Raw genomic sequence first — 26,101 nt, 5'->3', positions numbered from 1 at the left:
CTCAAGTGATCCCCTCACTCTAGCCTCCCAAAGTTCTGGGATTACAGGTATGAGCCACCAAGCCCAGCCTTTCAATGTTTTAATTGTGGTAGTAGTTACACAGCTATATGTTCTTGTCAAAATTCTTGGAACTGACCATCAAAAAATGTGAATTTTGTTGTATGTAAATTATGCTTTAATTTCTAAAAAACAAAACAAAACAAGAAGCCTCATAGGGATGGAAGAGAAGAAACTTGGGATTTAGTCAAGGAAATACAACACACACGCACACACATGCACACACACATAACTGGAGCATTTACAAAGAAATACTCAAATGAGTACACATATATGTACAGTAATATGAATGGCATCCACAGATGCCCTAGGAAGACATCAAACCAGTGATACCTACTTCTTATAACAAAAGTCATAACTGTGCTGAGAATTATTGGTAGTCTGATTTAGTTTTTCCCCAGTTTCTGGATAAATGTGCCATGTGATACAGACTAAAAGGCTTCACTTTTTCCACATCAAAATATGAATAAAGAAACCTTTCAGAATGTATTTGTACTTTTTAAAGCAATATGTATTGGCCTCATGAAATGTATAGTTTATTATATAAAACATGCTAATTTCAGTTTGAGGGGAAAAAAAGAAATAGTGACTAATATTTTCTATTTTGATAACTCTTGTGTAGTCTTTTTGGCCTTATCCTCATTGTAGCCAGGGAATGATAGGGGAATTTGATGATTGTTTCCCTTTTTGCAAAGGGGTTTATAATATTTTTATGCTTATATTTTGCACTGCCTGTGTAGAGAAATGTAGGCAATATTTCTTCTAGACAGAAAAATAGTCTGTAGCATAAAAGAAAACCTGAAGATGGCATGAGACCAGGTAGATAATGATAAGGTGAAAGCTGTAGTGGAAGTGAATTCATCTCGACCTATGTGTGAATTTGCAGCAAGGTTTGATGTTACTATTGCAACAGTATTAGACCGTTTGAAACAAATGGGCAAGGTGAAGAAGCTGGATAGATGGGTACCGTATGTTAAATGAGCATCAGAAAAGAAATGATCTCAAAGCTTGCCTTTCTTTGCTGTCACACCATAAAGGTGAGGCATTTCTACACCGTATTGTTACATGTCATGAGAAATGGAGTCTTTCTGACAATCGCAAGTGTTCAGCACAATGGCTGGATAAACATGAGGGATCGAAACACAGTACAGAACTGAATATTCATCAAAAAATAGTTAATGGTGTCTGTTTGGTGGTCCAGGCCTGGTGTTATCCACTATATCTTCATGAAACCTGGTCAGTCGATGACAGTGGATGTCTACTGCAACCAGTTGTATAAAATGATGAGGATGCTTGTGATTAAGCAGCTGAGACTGGTTAATAGAGACAGGCCGATCGCCTTGCAAGACCCCATGTCACAAAAAACCAACTCTGCTCAAACTACAGAAGCTGGACTTGGAAACTCTCTGTCATCCACTGTATTGACCAGAACTTGCACCAACTGACTACCACTTCTTCCTGGCTTTGGACCACTTCTTGCAAGGAAAAATATTCAATTCTCAACAAGCTGTGTTTCTAGGATTGTGGGGCAAGATTGAGACACTAGAGAGAACAAAAAGAGTGAAGAATATGTTGAAAAAGTGTGAGAAGGATGAAAAAGTGGAAAGATCCACTGAGATTTTGGAGGTGGTGTTCAGCTGTTGGAGAAGTGGGAACTGGAGGTTGATGAGTTAATAACATCTAGGAACTAAGTGAAAAGGTTATCCAAAGTGGCACTGGTACAGATGCTGAAGTCACTGAGGAGTGCTGCCATTCAAATAAAGCTTTGTGATATTAAATATATCTAAAGACATCACAAAATCATATTTAGGTAACAATCGCATTTGGACAGTATTCAAATAGGTTGCTATAAGAAACCATCTAGGTGATTAACTCAAAATGGTTGCATTTATATTCATAAATTTATTTATTTCAAACTATGAAGGGGGTACAAATGTTTTTGTTATATGGATATCTTTTATAATGCTTAAGTCAGGGCTTTTAGTGTGCGAATCACCCAAACAGTGCTCACAATAGGTAAGGTTTTACCCCTCCCCCCTTCCCCCTTCTTGATTTCCAATGACCTTTACATCTCTTTGAGTCCCTGTGTGCCCATCAGTTAGCTCCAAATTATTAGAGAGTACACGTAGTGTTTGTTTTTCCATTCCTGAAATCAACCTAAGTGCCCCAAAAATTATGAGTGGATTAAGAAAACATGACATGTATATATCATAGAGTACTACCCAGCCATATAGAGGAATAAGATAATGTCTTTTGCAGCAATGTGGATGGAATTGGAGACTATTATCTTAAGGGAAGTATCTCAGGAATGGAAAATAACTTCAAAAAACATTATATGGGTCAAAAGGTCAGTGCAGAGTCACCCGGAATTGCCCACGGAACTCTGTGCTCACACCCACCCTTCCTCTGCCAGACCATAACGGCCCCCAGGCCCACTACCGGTCCCGGGCACACCAGCCGCCATTTATACGCCACCTGGCCAGGAGCCTGCCCTCCGGTGGCCACTGCCCTCACCCTCCCTGGGTTTACCCCAGGCCCCCGCGGCCACCAACGCCGCCACTGCCCACTCCGCAGCCCGTGCTCTCGAGGCGCCTTCGCGTTTTTCCTGCTCTCTGCGCCTGCGCTACCCATCATGGCCGCGATCTCTCAGGTGCGCCAGAACTACCACCCCGCCTGTGTGGCCGCCATCAACAGCCAGATCAACCTGGCGCTTCATGCCTCCTATGTGTACCTCTCCATGGCCTTCTACTTCGACCTCGACGACGTGGCCCTGAAGCACTTCTCCCGCTACTTCCTGCGCCTGTCGCACCAGGAGAGGGAGCACGCTGAGAAGCTGATGGGCCTGCAGAACCAGCGCGGTGGCCGAATCTGCCTTTATGACATCAAGAAGCCCCACCAGGACGACTGGGAGGGTGGCCTGCAGGCCATGGCTTGGGCCTTCCACCTGCAAATGAGCGTCAACTACAGCCTCCTGGAGCTGTACCACCTGGCCACCAGCAAGGGTGACTCACAGCTCTGCCACTTCCTGGAGAGCCACTACCTGCAGGAGCAGGCCAAGACCATCAAGGAGCTGGGTGGCTACTTCACCAACCTGGCCAAAATGGGGGGCCCAGACACTGGCCTGGCAGAGTACCTCTTTGACAAGCTCTCCCTGGGCGGCGGCGGCGATGACAAGCAGAACTGATCTGGGACTGTCCCCACAGCTATGGGTGCCTTCCCAGGTCAGCCTACCAGCCAGGCGTGCACATTCCCCTTTCAGAATGTTCACTTAAGTTTTTTTCCTTTCAGTTTTACCATTTTTTCCAATAAAGTTATCTGGTTCTTCAAGCAATAAAGTTGTCCAGTTGATTTGTGTGTGCAGACCTCTTCCGTTTGAGGAATAAGGGCAAATCCCTGCGTGCGGGTTTAAAACGGGTATCCAGGGGGCTCTCCACCCACCAATACATAACCCATGCACATGCAGCTCAGGACCTCCACGGATGGAGGGGAAAGGTACTGCATTGTCCCCTGGAAAACAAGAAATTAGTCTTCCCTGTACAAACTTGTGGACATGTGGGTTGGGGTAAAGTGAGGAGTGGCGGGGTGAGGTGGGGTGGGAGGTCTGGGGCCCGTATATGTGGGCGTGTGTGCATGGTACAGTATCAAACATGGTCTAGAATTGCTTATAGTGACTGCCTCTGCAGAACAATGACAGGAATCATATTGGGTAGGGATTAAAATAAAGGGGTATTCAACTATACAGCAAACATTTGTTTTAAAATTTGCACATGTTATTGTTCATTGATTCTAAGTAGCAGGGGGGGCCCTGGAAGATGGCATGGCAGAATCCCTCTTTGACAAGCTCACAGTGGGCCACAATGATAACAGGAATTGAGCCTTAGGGTGGCTTCCTTGCAAACATGGTTTTTTTTCCCTTCAATTGTACCATTTATTACATTAAAGTGACATGGTGCCAACAAAAGTTAAGTCAAGTCAATAGTAGGGCTGAAAAATATAAGGTAAAGCCTGAAGGTCAAATTTATGATATTGAATATAAAATAGACTAAATCCTCCTGAATGTTAAGCCAGTCACTCTGACTGCCTTGAAGAATGTAAGGGGTTGGGGGAGATTCGAAAGTGGAGACCAGTTTGAGCCAGTGTAGCTGGCCGGGGTGAGAGACTAGTGTGGTTTGAATTTGGATGGTGACGGAGGAAATGAGGAGAGGTAGACAAGTTCCAGATGGCTTTTGGACAAATCAGCAAGATTAGTTCATGGGCAGGAGGTGAGTAATGTGAGATGGGGAAAATAATCTGGGTTCTGGGGTTTGGACTTGAGCACCTGGTTTCATGGTGGTGCTATTACTAACCTGGGGACATTTTCGGGGGGATACCTGGCGTAGAGTATTGTGCATGTCATGTAAAATCTGGGATTTTCATTAGACATCCAAGTGGAAACATCAGTCAAGTAGCTGGGAAAAATGAATGTTGGGTGTGGAAATATACATATGGGATATATCATTTTATACATGGTATTGAAGTCTTGTGATTGGATGAGCTCACCAGAAAGAGAGTGTAAGAGAGACTGTGACAAATCCAGCTCCAAGCACAGAGCAGCTAACATTTTAGGGCATGGTTGAGGTGTCTGAACACCCACAGGGTGGCTGGTCCCATCTTGGTCATTACTGTATTCCAGGCTGTGGCTCCCAGGGTCTTCCCCAAGTTTATTTCACAATCACCCTGTTCCTAACAGGTTCAATGTGGCCTCTGGTTACTCCTTTTGAAGAACAGGAATTGATAGTAGGAAAATGTGTGCTCTCTTTGATTCTAACTGATGCTATTCGCTTCTGTGATTATGCTTGCTTTTAGTTGTTTAATAAATATAGTTAATCAGAATGAAAAACAGAGATAAGAACAAAGGTAACTCCATGATAGGCTAGGCTTCCTGGATGTGAGAAGCCTAGTTCTGCTTCTGTATATATGGCTTGCTGGCTTGGTGCTTAGCATAAGTGGAGCCATGGCAGGCTTCACTAAAGTAAAGAAAAACAAAGCCCTGGGGAGGTAACTACAAGTTGCTTTCTGATAAAGGGCTGGAGAATCCAGGTGCCCTCCAACCAACTAAGTAGATAAGAAGAGCAAGACATGATCAGCGCATGAACGGCTTGTGCAGGGCGTGTGTTCCCAGTATCGCTTGTAACCAAAAACTAGAAGGTATGCAACAACAGCTCCCCCTCCCCCGTCGGAGACCCTCCTCTTCCCCTGGATGACGTTAACTACAACTGGCGCCAGTGCAAAAAGCCCGAAACTTAGAGTCAACAAACCTGAAGCCAACGCGATCAGCCACTTCTAAACAAAAGGAACAAATAAACTGAAGGGGGATGAAGTGCAGACTAGTGTGTCGTGTGCAGACTAGTGTGTCGTGTACAGACTAGTATGTCATGTGCAGACTAACGTGTTGTGTGCAGAATAACGTGTCGTGTGAAAACTAGCATACAGAAAAGTATAAAAACCTAATCTTTACCCCAGGGCGGGGTCCTAGTTCCTGGAGAGGCCACTGCGTTGGTGCTCTGGAATTTGGACCCTGGCCCGGGGCTAGTTAATAAACTCCTTTGCCTTTTTGCAGCCTCAGTGACTCTGCCTCTCTGTTCCTGGGGCCAAGGGGAACCGGATCTAACACTTTCAAGATATCGAGAAGAGTTAGCCTTTTACGTTGTCTTCCTGGCTATTAGTAAAAAGATATCCTTTTTCAATGAAAAGAATATTCTGCAAGGAAATGATACAATACCTGCACTATGGAACCAACTCATGTGTCTGTCAATGGATGAAGGGATAAATAAATTATGGTGTATACATATACAATTATTATTATTATTCAGCCTTAAATAAGAAAGAAATCCTGCTAATTTCAATGACATAGATGACCTCGGAGGACATTATGCTAAGTGAAATGAGCCGGAAATAGAAAGACAAATATTGTATGATATCACTTATATGTGGAATCTAAAATAGTGGAACTTTGAGGAATATAGAGTAGAATGAGGGGAGCCAGGGAATGGGGTATGGGAGAGATGGGGAGATGTTGGTTAAAGCAGAAGTCCCCAACCTTTTGGGTACCAGGGACTGGTTTCCTGGAAGACAATTTTTTCCACAGACTGGGTATGCGGGACTAGGGTGTCGTGGGGGGGTGGTGCGGAGCTCAGGCGGTGATGCATGGCCCATTTTCTAACAGGCCATGGACTGGTAATGGGCCATGGCCCAGGGGATTGGAGACTGCAGGGTTAAATTATAAAAACTTTCAGGTATAAGATAAATAACTTCTAGAGATCTAATGTAGGGCATGGTAACTCTAGTTAATAATAATGTATTATATCCTTGAAATTTGCTAAGCGAGAGTAGACCTTAAATCTCCTTACCATATACGAAAAATGGTAATGAGATAAACTAGTGATATCACCAAAATGGTGGAATAGAAGGTAACCCACACATATTCCCCCACAATAACAGGAAATATGCACCTATCCACAGTCAAAAGTCTCTGTGTGGGTGCCTCAGGATTCAGGTAGGATTTTGTGAAACTCCAGCGGAGCCCAAGACCTTGGAGGGTCATTTTGAGAGTGCAGACTGACACCCCGGTGGCTGATCCACTAAGCTTGCTTCCGGGTTCAAGACCAGAAACTGCCCAGTCCTCTAAGGGGCTTCACTACAGCCCCCTTTAGCCTTGAGCTTGCAACCAAAACCGTCTGCCAAGAGGTCCAGAAGAAATTGTACACACTAGTGCTTTGGCTGAAAGGCTAGTCTTCCTGCTGTCAGTGGTCTTGACAGTGGACTTGAAAGTTGCCCTTTGGCTCCAGCCCCCGTCAGTGGGGGTATCAGCTCTGAGCTGCTCACATAAGAACCCAGAGAGAGACTCACCCCTATCTCCCAGCCTAGGAATCTGAGCCTCCCTGATAGGATTGCCAACTTCCGTCCCACAGCAGATCTCAAGGGGACCCAGTTCAGCTCTGGCCCCTCTCACTGCAGCCAGGGAACTATCCTGTCTGTACTGAGACCTGCTTGGAAATTCATGCCTGTCTGGGCCAATGGGCTGGGCTCTCCAACCTCCAATCCACAGCAGACCCCAAGGTGGCCCAGTCTCAGCTCTGGCCCCTCCTGCTGCAGTCAGGTAGTTATATTCTCTGCGCAGGAACTTGCTGGGAGATGCATGGCCCTCTAAGCTAATGAGATTAGTGGTATCTCCAGCCTCTGCCCCATAGCAGATCTTGAGGGGCACAGTCTTCCAACTTTCCCACTGCAGTTGGGGAATTATCGCATGTATGCTGAGACCTGCTGAGAGACGCATGCCTTTCTGAGCCAATGAGACAAGCTTTCTGGCCTCCATCCCATAGCAGATCGTGAGGGTGCCCAGTCTCAGCTTCAGCTCCTTCTCTTGCAGTCAGGGAACTATCCCATCAGTACAGGGACCTGTTGGGAGATGTGTTCCCTTCAAAGCCAATGTTATAGGAATGCCAGGCTCCATTTCACAGCAGATCCTTAGGGAGCCCAGTCTCGACTCCAGTCCCTCTTGCTGCACTAGAGGATCCATTGCAGCCTGTGCAGAGACCTGTCAGGAGGCACAACTGTCTGGGCTACTGGGATAGGCTTCTGGACTCAGGTCCCTGGCCAGCATTGCCACACAGCCCCAGTACCCTTCCTGGGCCTTGCCCAGGTATCTCTGGGCCAGAAAGTCACAAAGACAAAAAATAAAACAAATATTGGTGAGAATGCAAAAAGAAAAAAGGGAGCTCATATGATGTTGGTGGGAATGTAAAGTAGTACAGCTATTATGGAAAACTGTATGGACGTTTCTCAAAAAGCTAAAAATAGAACTACCATATGACCCAGCAATACCACTGTGGGGTTTGCTGGAAATCAGTAATTTGAAGAGATATCTGCATGCCAATGTTTATTGCAGCACTATTCACAATAACCAAGGCATGAAATCTACCTAAGTATCCATCAGGAGATGAATTTATAAAGATAAGATGGAATATGTATACAATGGAATTTTATTCAGGCATAAAAAGAACGAAATCCTGACATTCGCAGCAACATGGATGAAACTGGAGGTCATTATGTTAAGTGAAATACGTGAGGCACAGAAAGACAAATATTGCATGTTCTCACTCATACGTGGGAGCTATAAAAGTGGATGTCATGGAAGTAGCAAGTAGAATGGTAGTTACCAGAGGCTGGGAAAGAAAGGGTAGGAGAAGACGAAGAGAAGTTGGTTAAGGGGTGCAAAAATACAGTTAGATAGAAAGAATACATTCTAGTATTCAAGAATACAGTAAAGAAATTATAGTTAACAGTAATTTATTGTATATTTCAAAATAGCTAAAAGAGAAGATTTGTCATGTTCCCAACACAAAGGTAAGTGTCTGAGGTGATGGATATCCCAACTACCTTGATTTGATCATTACGCATTATATACAGCTATCAAAATATGACATGAACCCCACAAATATGTACAACTATTATATAACAATAAAAATATGAAAATTAATAAGTATATCAGGTGAAGGATATGTTCATTAGCTTGATAGTGGGAATAATTACTCAATGTGTAGTTATATCAAAATACCATGTTGCACACCTTAAAGATATACAATTTTTACATTTGTCAATCATACCTCACAAAAATATGTCTTTGATATCACAAAAATATAATAGAGGGCAATAATGGAAATATTGAGAAACAAAAAATATAAAGGACATATAAAAACAAATATCAGAATAGCAGAAGTAAGTCCTTTCTTATCCTGAATTACTTTAAATGTATGGAATGAAGCTAAAGCAGTACTTAGATGAAATTTTATAGCTGTAAATGCCTCTGATTTGAAACAAGAAAGATCTCAAGCCACTAATCTTATTTTATACCTTAATCAACCAGTAGAAGAAAAGTACATAAAACCCAAACCCAGCACCAGCAAAGAAAGAAAGAAAGAAAAAAAAAACATAGAATGGAAAAAAAATTAAATAAACAATAGGAAAAAATAGAGAAAAATCAATGAAACTAAAAGAAAGATCAACAAAATTAGCAGACCTCAAGCTAGATTAAAAAAAGAGAGAGATAAATAACAAAAATCTGACATGACATGGGAACATTACTACTGACATTACAGAAATATAAAGGATTTTAAAAGAATGCAATTACCATTTGTACACCAACAAAGTTTCTAATTTAGATGAAATACACAAATTGCTAGCATCACACAAACTACCTAAGTTAATCAAAAATAAATAGATAATCTAAATAGACTTTTAACAAGAAAAGAGATGGAATAAGTCATAGGAAACCTCCCAACAAAAATAGCCTTAACGAGAGGGCTTCACTGGTGAATTACAACAAATGTTTAAAGAAGAATTAACACTGATCCTTTTTCTTTTCTTACAAAAATTAGAAGAGGTGGGAACACTTCCTAACTCATTCTTTGAGGCCAATATTATCTGATATTAAAGCCAGAGAAAAACATCACAAGAAAAGAAATCTACAGAATAATATCCCTGTAAATATAGATGTAAATAAAAACCCCTACCAAGTACTAGTAAACTGAACCCAGCAGCATATCAAAATGATTATATATCATGACCAATTATGACTTTTCCTAGGAATACAAGGTTATTTCAACACATAAAACTCAATTAAGGTAGCATACCACATTAATAGAATGATAGGAAAAAAACACATGATCATCTCATGTGTTTTATGTTTTATTTATTTATTTTATTTCAGGATATTATGGGGGTACAGACATTTTGGTTACATGTTATGACTTTGCCTCACCCAAACCACAATTGGGGGTGTGCCTTTTCCCCCCTAAAATGCTCACCGTGTCCATTAGCTCTACCCACCCCGAACCCCCTAATCTCTGGAGAATATTACTACTCTATGAGTACCGTAGTGTTGATCAGTTAGTGCCAGTTTGATGGTGAGTACATGTGGAGCCTATTCTTGCGTTCTTGTGATACCTCACTTCAGAGGATGGGCTCAAGCTCTATCCAGGAAAATATAAGAGGTGCTAGATCACTGTAGTTTTTTATAATTGAGTAGTATTCCATTGTATACATATATCATATTTTACTAATCCACTCATGGGTTGACAGGCACTTGGGTTGTTTCCACAGCCTTGCTATAGTGAATTGTGCTGCCATAAATATTTGAGTCTTTATTATAGAGTGCAGATGTCTTTATTATAGAGTGACTCTTGTTCCTTTGGGTAATGCCTAATAGTGCTATTGCTGGATCAAATGGTAGTTCTACTTGTAGCTCTTTGAGGTATCTCCAAATACATTTCCACAGAAGTTGCACTAATTTGCAGTCCCACTAGCAGTGTAAGAGTGTTCCTATCTCTCCACATCCTCACCAGCATTTGTTGCTTTGGGATTTTTTGATAAAGGCCAATCTTACTGGATTAAGGTGATATCTCATTGTGCTTTTGATTTGCATTTCCCTAATGATTAGAGACGTTGAGCATTTTTTTTTATATGTTTCCTGGCCATTATTCTGTCTTCTTTTGAAAAGTTTCTGTTCATGTCCTTTGCACATTTATTGATGGAGTTGTTTGATTTTTTTTCTTGTATTATATCTGTACATATTTATGAGGTACATGTGATATTTTGTTACATGCATAGAATATGTAATGATCCAGTGAGGATATTCAAGATATACGTCACCCCAAGTATTTACCATTTCTATGTACTGGCAACCTTTCAAGTCCTCAGTTCTAGCAATTTTGAAACGTACAATATACGTTGTTGTTAACTATAGTCACACAGGACTGAACCTTAGTAGTTGCACATTTTAACTGCTGAGCAAACACAGAGACAGTGCCCTTGCTGACAGGCTATGAGCTGACAGCATGACATTAACTCCTCTTTACTCTCTTAAGACCAGTTCAAAGTCTGGAACATGCCCCCAGCCCCATCTCTTGCACACCCTCCACCTCCAGCTGTAACACCTTCCACTTTACTGATGGACTTCCTAATCTCTTCCATCTGACCTCACCACTCACATTGCTGACCCATTTTTCTGGCCTCACTGATTCAAGCTCGGGGCTGACCTCTTCAGGGTCCAGAGAGTGACTCCTTCCTGCTTTTCCCTGACTGCACAACTCATGCATCCAATTTTCATGGAGCTCCTATATAATGGGACAGAGTTAGGTACCCTAACTGATAGCCTTTGCCCCCTGAGGTCCAGGACATGGTGATATGGTGCACCTGGCTAGGTTCAGGTGAAGGAGAGGGCCTCTGGCCTTTGTATGGCCTGATAGTACAGGGCCAACAGAGCCATCCCTTCTGAGGGATCTGGAGTCAATTCTCCCTGACTAGGGACAAGACTTTTCTTCACAGTTCAAAGAAGGCTCATTTCAGTTATCAGATCCTGGTCTATTTCATCTTTGTTTCTCCCTGATATATCTCACTCGTCACCTCTGGTACCTTTTTTTTTAAGTTTTCATTTGATATTTGCTAATCATTGAAATCGCCCCCTCTACTTTTCCTTATCCCTTATATAAAACTTTTAGGAATGGCTGTGTTGAGGAATTTAGAATTTTTCAGATTTTTGAAGGATACTATGTGCATATACTATAAAGTATACAACATCCAACAGGATCTGTGGCTGTGAGTATAGTCACACTAAGTGGGATAAATCAAAACCATAAATAGTCTCATATCAATTTGAAATAGGTTTTTTCACCAAATTACAAAAAGTAAAACATACATTTGTTTTGAAAGCTTTTTCCATTTTGAAATTGAGGATTAAGGGTGGTAGAACTGTATTATGTTGTACAAATTCTAGAAACGACTAATAGAGAAATTGGGTATATTAAGAGAATATGGCTTCTTTATTGTTTAACAAATGATTTATTTTTCTAATTTTGGAGACAGCATAGAGACAGTTTTATAGGTAGTACAAAGAAATATGAAGTAAACAAATGGCTGATAACAAGCCAGAAAAAGGAAGTAAAACAAGTAAGAGATGAGACAGTGGGTTAAGGGAAGATAAGCCTGAATTAGAGGGAACAAAGATAAATATTGGTTGTCCAGAGAAGGAACTATTATGTTGAATCCTTAGCCTGGAGCACACAATAGGCTCTAAATGAATACTTGTAGTGCCAACCTAAAATCATCAAAAGGATCAGAATCTAGTTTAAAGTTAGTTTATCCAAACACAAAGATTGAGGACAAGCTGCACAGGAAGCACAGATTCCAAAGAATGGAAGTCAATGTTCCAAAGTGTAGAAGTTTGGGATCATTTATACAGACAAAGTTTAGGGAATCTTAACAGAATTTTAACATCTTTCTATATAAGGCTTAATACATAGTTACAGTGATCTGATTAGTTGAGGTGGCCTTTTTCTTTCAGGAAAAGTATATTTAGCATTCAACACTGAAGATGTAATAGTCATGAGGTCTTGGGCACCATCTTGTCTGAGTTACATACAGGACAATAGAGGCAGTTAATTTATAACAAAGATCAGTGATTGGAAGAGGGACAGGTCTAGTCTCTGCTCTCTCCTAGTCATTTACAAAACAAGAATGAAGAAGAGAGGCAATCTATAATCTAAGAAGCAGAAGTTGTATATATGCTACATGACTCAGTTTCCAGGGCTTAACTTCCCCCTTGGCGTAAGAAATTTGGAGGGTCCGGAAACTTTATTTTCTTTTACAGTAGATTGACTAGTTTTCCATTCAGGGAAGATATGCCACCATTCCTATTGCAGGCCCTGGCCTAGATCTTGCAGAGGACAAGGACAGCTTAATGCTCAGGGAGGGAATCAGATCCAGTTTGCCATAATACAAAGCTGAATAAATAAAGATTTTAGCCAACATGCAAAGGGCAGAACAGCGGAGATGCACGTAAGGTTTACTTCATATTTTGCGGGAGCTCTCATTCTCATCTTAGCGCCTGCATTTCTCAAGCAAACGCCCTTCATAGGGTGTGCAAAAGCAGGTGAGCCCAGAGAACAGGAGTGGCAACAGGCTTGGGGGAGAAGTCAAGAAATAGGGAAATCCAGGGGGTTCTTAGGCCTATTCTGGGTTTGAAAAGAGGATAAAATGCCTTTAGTGACTTTCTCCTCCTTCTTCCAAATCCCTCAGGATGTAAAACTGGCTGGAGAGGAGACTGTTAACATCACTGAAAGAGAACCTCTCATTGCTCCAAGGCCCACAGCCTAGGATCATGGCCTAGGTATCACATCTGACCACTTCTAGAAAACAACCCACCCCTGCTCCCTAAGAAAAGAACACCATTGGTCTATGTGTGTTCTTCTTTTTTTTTTTTTTTTTTTTTTTTTTGAGACAGAGTCTCACTTTGTTGCCCAGGCTAGAGTGAGTGCCGTGGCATCAGCCTAGCTCACAGCAACCTCAAACTCCTGAGCTCAAGGGATCCTCCTGTCTCAGCCTCCCGAGTAGCTGGGACTACAGGCATGCACCACCATGCCCGGCTAATTTTTTTCTATATATATTTTTAGCTGTCCATATAATTTCTTTCTATTTTTAGTAGAGATGGGGTCTCGCTCTTGCTCAGGCTGGATATGTGTGTTCTTTTATGACAATACCGTATCTTTGTGATTACTACTGTATTGTAGTATAATTTGAAATCAGGAAGTGTGATGCCTCTAACTTTGTTTTTCTTTCTCAAGATTGTTTTGACTATTTGGGATCTTTTGTGGCTTTATATGAATTTTAGGATTGTTGCTTCTATAAACCCAAGTATATATGGTCAACTAATTTTTGACAAGGCCACCAAGAAGACACAATGGGGAAAGGAATATTATCTTCAATAACTGCTGAAAACATCTATGGTGTTGGGAAAACTGGATACCCATATGCAGAAAATGAAACTGGACTCTTATATTACAGAAAATCAACTCAAAATGGATTAAAGACCCAAACATAAGACCTGAAACCATAAGACTCCTTGAAAAAACAGGGGGAAAGCTACTTGATATTGGCCTCAGCAAAGATTTTTTGGATATCACACCAAAAGCACAGGCAAAAAAAAAAAACAAAAAATAAACAAGGGGGACTACGTCTAACTAAAAAGCTTTGGCACAGCAGAGGAAACAATCAACAAAATGAAAAGGCAGCCAACGGATTGGGAGAAAATATTTGTGAACCATATATCTGAGAAGGGATTAATATCCAAACCATATAAGGCACTAAAGGAAACCAAAAACATTTCACCCAAAATATACTTTTTTGACATATCTCGAGATGGCAATTCAGAGGGCCTACAGAGAGGAATAGCCCTAAAAAGCTGCCTTTTATGGAGGAGATTTGCATCTGCAGAGAAAAATCTATCTTCAGGAAATATAATAAACAGCCAGGTTTTCTCTGAGGCCCTCCCCTTTCAGGGACTTAGCAAAGACTAACTCAACTCAGACTGCCCTCTATTCTCTCTGAGACATGCTACCTGTGAGGTTTGATCTACATAACAAGATCCCTTTTGCCCTTTGCCTTTCTTTCTCACTCCTGCCCATAAAATGTCTTGCCACACTCCAAGCCCCTATTCTTTCTGTAACATCAAGATGGTATAAAAGTATCAATCATCTGGCCCTTTCTTTGAGTTTTTGTATTTTATATCACTCCCATGCACATATGTACACATTAAGAAGCTTTTAATGTTTTTTTCTCCTATTAATCTGCTTTTTGTCAGTTAATTTTCAGTGAACCTTCAGAGGGTAAAGGTAAATTTTCCCTCTTGGCTCCTACAGAACTCAAGAGCAAAGAAAAAAAAAACAAACCCCACCCCCTCCAAATAACCCATTTAAAGAATGGGCAAAGAACTTGAACCTGAATATACATTTTTCTAAAGAAAATGTAAAAATGGCCAACAGGTATATGAAAAGGTGCTCAACACTACTAATCATAAGGCAAATGCTAATCAAAACCACAATGAGATATCACCTCACACCTAGTAGAGTGGCCACTATCAAAAAGTGAAAGATAACCAGTGTTTGCAAGAGTATGAAGAAAAGGGACTCCAGGTAAGCTGTTGGTGGGAACGTAAAGTGGTACAGCCACTACGGAAAACAGTATGGTTCTTCCTCAAATAATTAAAACTAGAATTACCACATGATCCAGCAATCCCTCTTGTGTGGGTATACCAAAAGGATATCTGTGTTCCCATATTCACTGCAACATCATTCACAATAGCCAAGATATGGAAACAACCTAAGGGTGGTGCGGGTGGGAGGCTGACTGGATAAAGACATAGTGGCAGATATACAATGTAATATTAGTCAGCCTTTACAAAGGAGATAACTGCCATTTGCCACACCATGGATGAACCTGGAGTACATTATGTTAAGTCAAATAAGCCAGACACAGAAAGAAAAATACTGCATGTTCTCACTTGTTTTTGGAATCTAAAAAGTTTTTCTCTTTTTAACCCACTACTTAGAGCTGGAAGGAAATGCGGAGACGTAGGTCAAAGGCACAAACTTGCAGTTATATCGGTTAGATAAATAAGTCTAGAGATGTAATGTACAGCAGGAAGACTATACTTAACATTGTATACTGAAAATTTCCTAGGAGAGAAGATTTTAGGTGCTTTTACCACACACACCAAAAGGTAACTATGGAAGGTAATGGATACGTTAAATCGCTTCCCTGCGGTAATTATGTCACTATGGATATGGATATCAAAAGATCTTGTTGCATACCTGAACTGTACGCGACGAAAAAGGAAACCCACAAGGCAAGGTGAGGAGCTAGGCGACCCAGGAGCCAAAGCAGCGAGAGACCCAGCTGGGAACCTGGAAACAGCCAGATTTGAAGAACTGCCGCGCTCAGGCGCGAGCGGCGGGTGGCGGCCTCGCACGGGCTCGGTGCGCCGGCGGCTCAGTGCGCAGGCAGGGGCGGGCCGCGGCCCGGGCAGGGGCGGGCCCTTGGCGCCAGCGGCTGGAGCGTGACACCGCCTAATAGTGACGCTCCGCGCCTTCCTCGCTGGGCACCAGCTCCCGCAACCCAGAGAGAGGCTGGGGCGAAGCGAGCCCGGCCGCACGGGGTGGGGCGGGCGGCCAAGGTCCGCAGCAGGATGCGTGTAGTTACTGCTGCTGCCCGCCACCCGCACCCGGCCGGCCGCGACTGCAGACCCACCTACCATGGCGGCGCGGCGGGAGGCGCGCGGAGCCCGGAGGTGGAGATTCCCCGCGCTCCGGCTCTCCGGACCCGCCTGGTGTCCTCGCCTGCGGCGGGGCGGGCGGCGGCGGCGACCGGGCTTGGCTTCGGCGGGCAGCGGCATGGAGGAGGTGCGCCTGTCGGTGCTGACCCCGCTGAAGCTGGTCGGGCTGGTGTGCATCTTCCTGGCGCTGTGTCTGGACCTGCGGGCCGTGCTGAACCCTGCCTGGGTCACGGCTGACCACCAGTACTACCTGTCCTTGTGGGAGTCCTGCCGGAAACCCGCCAGCTTGGACATCTGGCACTGCGACTCCACGCTCAGCAGCGGTGAGGGCCCGGCGCGTCGCGACCCCCGCCTCCCACCCCGTACTGCCCCCCACCCGCTGCCAGGACAGCCACCGCTTCTCCTCATTTACCCTCAGTCCCCGGGCCATCCCACCCCATCCCGGCCCCTCGCAGAAACTCGGGCCCCAGCCAGCTTCCTAGCGTCCACCCCCAACCCCCCTCCCCATTCCTGGTCACTGAACCGAAAGCGACGTCCCACGCCCTCTCCCTCCTCCAATGGACATTCCTCCCGCTCTGGAGTAACATGTATGCTATTTTGGGCAATGGTTATCTTTTAAGGCGAGAACCATGTGGCTGTGTAAAAAATGCAACGCCTTCCACACCCCTGTGGGATGAAAAAAAAAAAAAAAAAAAAACACCAGACAAAAAACGCCCCAGCTCCACCGAGATGCAGGTTCTCTGCTCAATCTTCTCCTCTCTTTTCTTCTTTTCCCCCCTCCTCTCCCAGGGACGGATTCGTTAGTGTTCACGTATCTGCGTGTTCTGCTTCACCTTGTCTGGGTTTTCCGCAATTAGTTTCAGTTGAGATTTTGTTTCCTTAAATTGTTGAAGGATATGGAGAGTTGGGAGAGGGACAGGCTTACTCTCCTTTGTGGTCTTTGGTTGTGAGTTGCCCTTCCTTCTCCTCAACCCCAAGTATGTCTCCTCTCTGGCCAGACCTTTATTTCTTTTTGTTTTGCAAGAGTTCCTCACAGATGCTTGGAACTTTATAGCTTATTCAGCCAGCACTAAAAGCTGCAAATGGATTCACATGAACAGAGCTAATGCCTGAATTGGACCTTGGAGTGGAAACAAAATCCTACAAAGCAGCGGGCCCCAACATTTTTGGCACCAGGGTCCGGTTTCCTGAAAGACAGGTTTTCCAGGGATGGGGCGGAGCTCAGGTGGCAATGCCAGCAATGGGGAGTGGAGCAGCTTTTTTGCACTATTCTTGCAACTTTTCTGTAAATTTTAAAGTATTTAAATTTTGTACTTAAAAAATATTGTTCAATAGTGTAACGTACTTTTAGCATAATGCATTCAAACAAGTCCTTGCCTTTCCTTTAAAGGAGAATGGTAAAAGTAAGATGAAAAGTCATTAGCTTTCGGAGAACTGTAGAATACCTAAAATTTATATTCCGTGAAAAAATACAATGTGAAAAACCAGATTTCATGTTTAAATATATAAGCCATATCGTACACTAAACATTCCATGATATTTGATTATAGGTGGTGATGGTTCTAAATAACATTTGGGTCACATGTATAAATGGTGCTTTATTCTATCTAGTATATATAGTATCATGATTGGTCAAGGAATATGGCTACTTTAAGACAAAGCCAATTATGTTAAAATGCACAGGTATTCACACATTCACCCACACACAAAAAAAAATTGTGTGAAGCTGTATTAGAGTGAGACACAAGATGTAAATGATTGTCTTCTAGCACATCATTAGTTTAACATCCAGTATTATTTCCATGGTGCCCAGGACTGAATCTTTATACAGTGGCTATCTCTGGTAATGTAATTCCCAGCTGTAGAGCAGTTCTGTAGAATTTACACCCCTGCCTTGTGCTTTCCCATGCCTGCTCTCCTTGTGTAGCATGTGGTCCAAAGAGAGGTCAAGAGGACTATTCCTCACAGAGAGGGGAAAGAAGTCCAAATATGTCTTTTCTTTTGTATGAGAAGCAAAATGTTTTAAAACACTGTCAGCATCCATTAGCTTTCTGCACACCTTTACTCTGATTAGGCATAGTAAGGTAATGATATTATTAATAACTTTGCAGAACAAAGCCTGTGTGAACCAAATCCTTCCCCATTTCCAAGTGAATAAATCCTAGCTCAGCAGAGTCCTATAGCAATGGGGCCCTCAAAGACAGACCAACACACAGGAAAAGGAACTTAGCTCTCCTAGCCACAGAATATTATTAGATGCCACTTTTAGGGTTCTTCACAAAGGTAAGTTTTAGTTGATATCAAAGCACACAATGTAGGAATGCAGATTTCAAGTATACATCAAAAAGGTAGGCAAATATATGAGGTTTTTTTTTTTTTTTTTAATGGCCAGCATACAGTTTTTTCATGATTTTCAAAGCTACTCTTCTTCAAATGTGCAGACTTCTTTGCACTCATGCTCAATGTTGTCCTGTCTTATTTCTTCAAAAAGTCCATTGGCTCTGGGGTAGCGTTTTATTTCTTTTTTTTTTTTTTCTTTTTTGAGACAGTCTTGCTCTGTTGCCCGGGCTACAGTGAGTGCTGTGGCATCAGCCTAGCTCACAGCAACCTCAAACTCCTGGGCTTAAGCAATCCTACTGCCTCAGCCTCCCAAGTAGCTGGGACTACAGGCATGTGCCACCATGCCTGGCTAATTTTTTCTATATATATTTTTAGCTGTCCAGATAATTTCTTTCTATTTTTAGTAGAGACGGGGTCTCGCTCTTGCTCAGGCTGGTCTCGAACTCCTGACCTCGAGTAATCCACCCGCCTCGGCCTCCCAGAGTGCTAGGATTACAGGCGTGAGCCACCGCGCCTGGCCTAAGACTATAATTTTATAGTAACCAGTGATTCTGTTTCTCGATGACAAGTGTTTTATGACAAACAATTTATGACTGCCTATTTCTTAGGTTTTCTCTAAAATTTAAAGTTACTAAAAATAAAAATTCTAGTCAACACCTGTGATTCTATATATCAAGTATACCAAAGAATATGTTTTTAATAAGAAAAATTCTAAAAAAAGGCATGAAATGTGTTCTTATTTAAAAAATTGTATATATCTAATTTTGTCTAATTCAGAGGTTATTTACAGATTGATTGATAATATAAATTTAGGAAGAAAATTCAAACAAGATAGAAAGGAACTAGTGAAGTAAGGAAAAGATGTAAAAAGGCAATGAATATAGAAATAGATTACATTTTGTTAAGGAAAACAGAAACGAGAATAATACCGTATGAGAAAGGATCTTGTATGGAAATTTTTTTGTCCTAAAATAACTGGTTATTTAAGAAAAGGGAAATTTAGGACAAAACAGAAAGCTTAAGTATGTTGTAGATCAGTGGTCCTGAACATTTTTGGCACCAGGGACTGGTTTCATGGAAGACAGTTTTTTCATGGACGGGGGTGGTGGATGATGGGTGGGGGTAGTGTTATGGACCAGAGTGAGAAAGTTAACCACAAAAGACTGATTGAAATTTAGTGAGTCTTTACTAGCTGGCTAGCGGCACGTTTTCCGGCAGGGATTTTACCGAGCTTGGAGTGTGGCCCTGAGTATGGGTTTTGTGACAACTTATATATCCTTTACCATTGTACCATATGGAACATTAAACATATATATCTTGGGACATTTTAGGCAATAGTTTTTAGTTTTAAGGTTATGAGATTATTTAAAGACCCTACGGTTTTATTTGATTATTTATTTTAAACAATTGAGTAAAAAGTAAGTAGGTTTATAGAAGTAGATAGTATTAGTTAGAACAAAGTATAATTTTTTACAACCTAAATAAGTATTGTAAAATTTAACTTTATATAGTTGGGCAGTATTGTTAAATTGACTTCCCCTTCTCTTGGACTTAGGACCTGTCTTAGGTCGCTTTGATTATTTACCCATTGTACTATGTTAGTAGATAATTATTAACATAGTTAATAATTACGAGACTTTTTTTTTTTGTATCTGGAGTGGACTCTGGCCTTTTGCCTAACTGGAGAGACTAGAATTTAGGTCTGTTTATCATAGGCAGAGCGGGAGGTAGAGCTCAGGCGGTGAAGTGCAGCCCTGTTTTCCTAACGGGCCACAGATTGGGACCAGGTCATGGCTGGGGGCTGGGGACCACAGCTGTAGATAATCTGTGCAAGTCAATATAGGGTTCTTAGAAAGGAAGTTATGAAAGAATTTTGTATGTGATCAAGTTATCTATAATTAAAACAGAGAATTTTTGGCTAAAACAACGTTTTCTTAAAATACCAATTTGTTTATAATGAAATTACATGCCATATTAGTTTTAATTCTATAAGCTGTTTCCTTTTTTAATTAAAAATTTCTCAGACTTATACCTTAAAAGTTCAGCTTCTTTCTATGACTTACTGATTTCAGCTTCTTCTCCCATTAAAAAGGCTGGGATGGTAACTCTCACCTTCAAATTTTGCCAGCTCCTGTAATTTTTCTCTCCTTCTGTTTCTAAGTCTGCTGTTATGGCCTGATGCTAGAATGTTTTATCTTAAAGGTTTAAGAAAAAAAATGTTTTCCTCCAATGTAACTTAATAGTAAACTCTTGACTTTTCTTGATATGTCTAAATTATTTAATATTGTCAGAAAATTTCATATGCTCTTACTAAGAGTCATTTGTTCCCCTGTTCAAGGTGCTAGTTTTTCTTATTCACATTCTTCTATAATATATCATACACTCATGACCCTGGATACACTCTTCCTGCGTCTGATTAATTCAAGTGCCCTTTTCATCAGGTTTAACTTCCAAGTCATCTAAATGGGCTTCCCATAAAGAACAAACAAACAAAGCAATTGCACTACAGAAGGTTTGTTTTTTTGATTGTTTGTTTTGTTTTTGTTTTTACCGTTTTGGTAACTGGCCTGAAAGAAAGATTTTATGCTTTATCAAGATAATTTCTGTGTTGTCTTTATTAGGTTTTTTAGTAACTAGAAAAACTAAACTTTAAGGGCTAAGGTTTACACCCATATAACTTCCTACATTACCTTTAAAGTCTTCTGATGACTATCCTTCTCGGTTAAATAAATGACCATCCCAACCATAAAGAATTTCCTGCTTCCCATAGACTTAGAGCTTCCTGAGTATAACATTTTTCAGTTATGGGGTTTATGCAAAAGGAGATCTAACAAGGAATTTATCATCCACCTTAGGACAAATTACTAAAGGGACTAAAATATGGTGACACAACAAAAGCCTCTAACTTCCTTAGCTTAAATGGTTAATAATGCTTATGTTTTATATAACAAATTGCTACAAGAATTTGTAGCAAGTAAACCCAAGAATATAGCAGATTAACACTTATAGATAAAATAATTTTGTAGCCATGCCTTTGACATTTTGGTTTTCACTCTTATGTTGCATAGAAGGTTTTTAAGCATTGATGAGTGCCTGTCCACCTCCAGTCACATCTCGCTTACGTCATTTAATTGCCTGCAAGCCCTTTTGGCTTTTAAGTCCTATTGGCCACAAGGGTCCCACCAAGGGCCTAGATAGACCAGGCCAGGTAGCCACACCACGCTGGCAACGATGGGACAAAACATGAGTTTGGCCATTGATGCTGCCTCTGGCAGATCTTGGCCAAAAGCGGGGAAATTGTGAACTAAACATATTGAGCCCTCCCCAGCAGACTGAATGGACCTCCTTCCGTAACTTAAAACATTCCAAACCTTCAGAGAAAGCTTCATTTCTTTAACTGATTACAAATCAGAGTCTCTAAACCCATCTATAACCTATAAGCCCCCACTTGGAGATGTCCCACCTTTTCGGGCCAAACCAATGTACACCTTCCACGTATTGATTTATGACTTTCTGAGTAATTCCTGTGTCCCTGAAATGTATAAAACCAAACTGTAACCCCACCACAGTGAGTCTACTTGCTCAAGACTTCTTGGGTGTGGCTCTGGGCCATGGTCCTCAAACTTGGCTCAGAATAAACTTCCTTAAGTTATTTTACAGAGTTTCACTTTTCCATGGACATGTTTGTGCTGGGTTGCAAATGTATTTATGTACAATGTATTTATTTTTGTGATTGAGACAAAAATGTCTGAAAGCTCTACTGCTCTAGCAATAGCATTGCTGAGTTGTATGTCTTTAATGTTATGAGATGTGAGAAATGACCACCTAAAGACCGAATTGAGCCAAATTAGGAGTCTTTATTAGCTGTCCAGCAACTACTCCTGTGCTGCAGAGAGTACAGGCACAGAGAGCAGTCCTAAGCCTTTGAAACGGAAAGCTTTTATCGCGGGGGAAACATCACTGGGGCAGAGCAAGCATAATTACAGGGGCAAAAAGCAGCATTACATCACCCTCATGTCCTGGTGCAACAGGATCTGGGCAGTTTTAGGGCCTGGTCATGCAGAATTATGGGTGTTGCATTCCCACGCTTGGGGCACTGTCTTTAGCAAGCAGTTTTACAGAAGCGAGATAGCAGGTTAATGATTTTTTCGGCATGAAACCCACACTCTGACATTCCCCACTAGTTTTTAGGGAGAATCAAATCTTTGAGTCTTTGTTATTAGCATTATAGATATGTGGATAGTGAGTTTGGAGAACCATAAGCTTGACAGCCTGAATTCTTTGTTTAACATAGGAAGTCAGGCTGTTTATAATGCAGGGGCCAAAAGCAGTGCCAGCAGAATGGAAATAACTGGCCCCGCTATAGCTGACAAAAGTGTTGTCATCCACAGGGACCAGGAAAATAAGTTTTTATACCAATTATTGTGTGTTTTTTGGCTTTTCTTTTTTCTTAGTCTATTTTGTACCTGGGAGAGACTATTTTTTATAATACTGGAGTCGTTTGCATAAAAGCAGCAAGTTTTGCCGAGGGCCACACAAAGACCCCCTTGTTTTAGAAATAAGAGGTCTAGGTCCCGATGCTTTTGGAGGACTACTTCTGCAAGGGAGTCTATTGATTGTTTTAAGCGACTGACAGAACTTTTTAAGTCACTGAGATCAAGGTCTATTTGCTGACTTAAAGCTTTAAAATTTTGATTGCTGGTTATAAGTGTAGAGGTTCCTACAGCTGTAGAACCCGCAATTCCTAAACCTATAAGCGCAGGGACTAACACAGGTATAGCTCGTTTGACATGAGAGGGGGCTGGAGCTTGTAAATGCTCTCTTTCCCCCTCTCCAGAATAATAGTATACTTGGGGAACAATATGTACAAGGACACAGAGGTCGTTTTCTTGATATATTATGGATGGCCGCACACAAGGGGTGATTCCAGCTGTGCAGGCAAACCAGGCACCTTCAGGGGCGATTAACAGCATCTTGCCTTCTGGATCAGTGGAATTTATCTTTATAACAGAGCTACGGGAGTCACTGTAGGGGACCTGGCTAAGATAGACTCAGGGGAACAAATGCAAGTCCCCTGTTTTTGGAGATCTTTTAGAGTGAGCTTAGGGTTCTGACCTCATTTGCAATAATGTCGTTTTTGGGCTTCTTTTGTTGTTGAGTTTTTAATATCTGTCTCTGTGGGGCCAATGGAGTGGGTGGCCCCGATCCCTATGTAATAAGGGGGCTCAGGGTTTAAGCAGAGCCAACAGTCCTCGGTTATGTTAGGACTAGTTTGACTTAGGAACCTGTAGACTGAGCTTAACAAGTTAAGTAGGGGCTGCCTGTGTGGAACGGGTGTAAGGGTGTGAGAAGGGTGAGTTAAAGAGGTATCTAGTGAGGGGGTAGGTTGGCCAATGGGCTTGGGGGGTTTGTACAGGTGACAAACTAAGATATGGATCTTGGTTAGGTCCTATAAGGTTGTTGGGCCTTGCAGGAGTGAATCTCTGTATGGTGAACAGGACTCCTGGGTCTGAGTTCGGCCAGTAAGTGGCATACAGTCTGAAACCCCATGTCTTCCCGGAAGCCCATTCTTGAGTGTGCCACTGATAGATTTTGATTGCTATGGGGTTGCAGGATCCTAATATATTAGTGGTGCAACTGCGTGTGCCCTGAGTTAGAGAAATATGGAGGTGTTTGTTAACCCAAGATATTACAGTTTCACAACCCCACTTGGCACAATGATACTCGCCCTCTTTCTGACATCGCTGTGGCCCAGTTGTGGGACAGGCATAGTGCTGATAAGCTTGTAACCCTTGTTTTAGTCTGTCAGACCCACAGCCCTGTCCACCGTGTCCTCCCCAATGCCATTGTTTGTTCTCATCCCCGAACAACTGGCAGAGGTCAAAGTGGAGGACCGGCTGGGATAGGGTGGAGTTTTGGGCTATAACAGTTCCGTCTACCATTTTAGTAAGTACCCAGATGTAGTGTATAGGTCGGTGGGGGGGGGGGTGCCTGTGGTGAGATTGACGCAAGCAATTAGGAGGAACCAGAGGAGTCTTTGGAAAGTCTTATCTTTAGTGGGTCCTCGGTAGCCTGGATGGTCCATCTGTCTGGAAGCTGGTCCAGGGAAGCCTTTTTGACGTGGGGTGGTGAATCCAGTGGCGCTTTCCCGCGACTTTCACCACAGTAGGAGTGGCAAGGATCACAGGTAGCGGTCCAGTCCACTTGGCTTCCAGGCTAGCAGGTTGAAGTTTCTTTATTCAGACGAGGTCTCCAGGCTGCACCTGAAATGAAGCTTTTTCAGAGGGAAGGTTAGTTGGTCCCAGATGAGCGGCCTTTATAAGATCTTGGGTCTGCTGGGTGAAAGACTGTAGGTACTGCAATGACGTAAGGAGGGAATGGTTATTTAATTCAGCCAGTTTTTCTTCCCCCAGTTTAGGAATAAGTGGGGGCAGTCAACCAAACATGATCTCATATGGGGTTATGCCTTTAACATAAGGAGGGCACCTGGTTCTCAGCAGGGCAAAGGGAAGGAGGCTTACCCAGTCTTCGCCAGTCTCAAGCTTTAACTTGCTTAATGTTTCTTTTAAAGTCCTATTCATCCTTTCTACCTGCCCTGAACTCTGAGGTCTATAAGCACAGTGTAATTTCCAATTAATTTTTAGTGTCTTGGCTAATAATTGAGTTGTTTGGGCGATGAACGCCGGGCCATTGTCGGACCCCAGTGCAAGTGGGAGGCCAAATCGGGGAACAATTTTAGTGATTAGTTTTTTTGCAACTATGTGTGCTGTCTCTGACTTTGTAGGGAAGGCTTCTGCACATCCGGAAAAGGTATCAATGAATACAAGCAAGTAGCGATATCCGTATTTGCCTGGGTTTAGTTCTGTAAAGTCCACATCCCATTGTTCCCCTGGGGCTTGTCCCCTTAACCTAATTCCAGGGGGAGGATTAGTTCCTTTAGCGGAGTTGACTTGTGCACAGATGTGGCATCTCGTTGTTACTGCTGGGCCATGTGATGTAGCCGAGGAATGTAGTAGTCACTCTGGAGAAGTTCAGTCCACCTGGTGCTGCCAAGGTGTGTGCTCTGATGTATTTGTCTGATTAGGTCTCGTCCTAGATGTTTAGGGACTAAGACCTTGTTGTTTGGGAGAATCCTCTACCCCTTTGAGTCAGTTTTGGTTTTTAGGGCGTCTCCCAGTTTAATTTCATTCTCAGTATATTGGGGGGAGCTTGGCAAGAGTCGTTCAGGGAGCACAGGAAGAATCTGGAGAGGCCCCACTGGTTTTTGTGTGACTTCCTTTGCAGTCACATCAGCAAAAGCATTACTTCTCGTCACTGGGGAATCAGTAGTTTGTTGCCCTTGTAGCGGATGATGGCTACCTTTTTAGGTAACGAAATGGCCTCTAGCAAGGCCAGTATCTCTGACTTATTCTTTATTTCCTTTCCCCCTGAGATTGGAAGCCCCTGTTCCTGGTAGACTGCCCCATGTATGTGTGCCATTGCAAAGGCATGTCTACTGTCTGTGTAGATGTTGACGGTTTTGTCTCTTCCCCATCTTAGGGCCCGGGTCAAGGCTGTGAG

At 42.4% G+C, this 26,101-nt stretch overlaps 1 pseudogene; it reads left to right on the top strand.

Moving 5' to 3' along the window:
- The first annotated feature begins 2,392 nt into the window (after positions 1–2,392).
- LOC138379007 (ferritin heavy chain pseudogene) lies at positions 2,393–3,241 on the top strand (annotated as a pseudogene).
- Positions 3,242–26,101: the final 22,860 nt, after the last annotated feature.

The sequence above is a fragment of the Eulemur rufifrons genome, chromosome 30 (genome assembly GCF_041146395.1).
Source record: "Eulemur rufifrons isolate Redbay chromosome 30, OSU_ERuf_1, whole genome shotgun sequence".
In the NCBI taxonomy this organism is placed as follows: domain Eukaryota; kingdom Metazoa; phylum Chordata; class Mammalia; order Primates; family Lemuridae; genus Eulemur; species Eulemur rufifrons.
Note: the sequence above shows the minus strand (reverse complement) of the source record. Positions and strands in the feature narration are given on the sequence as shown.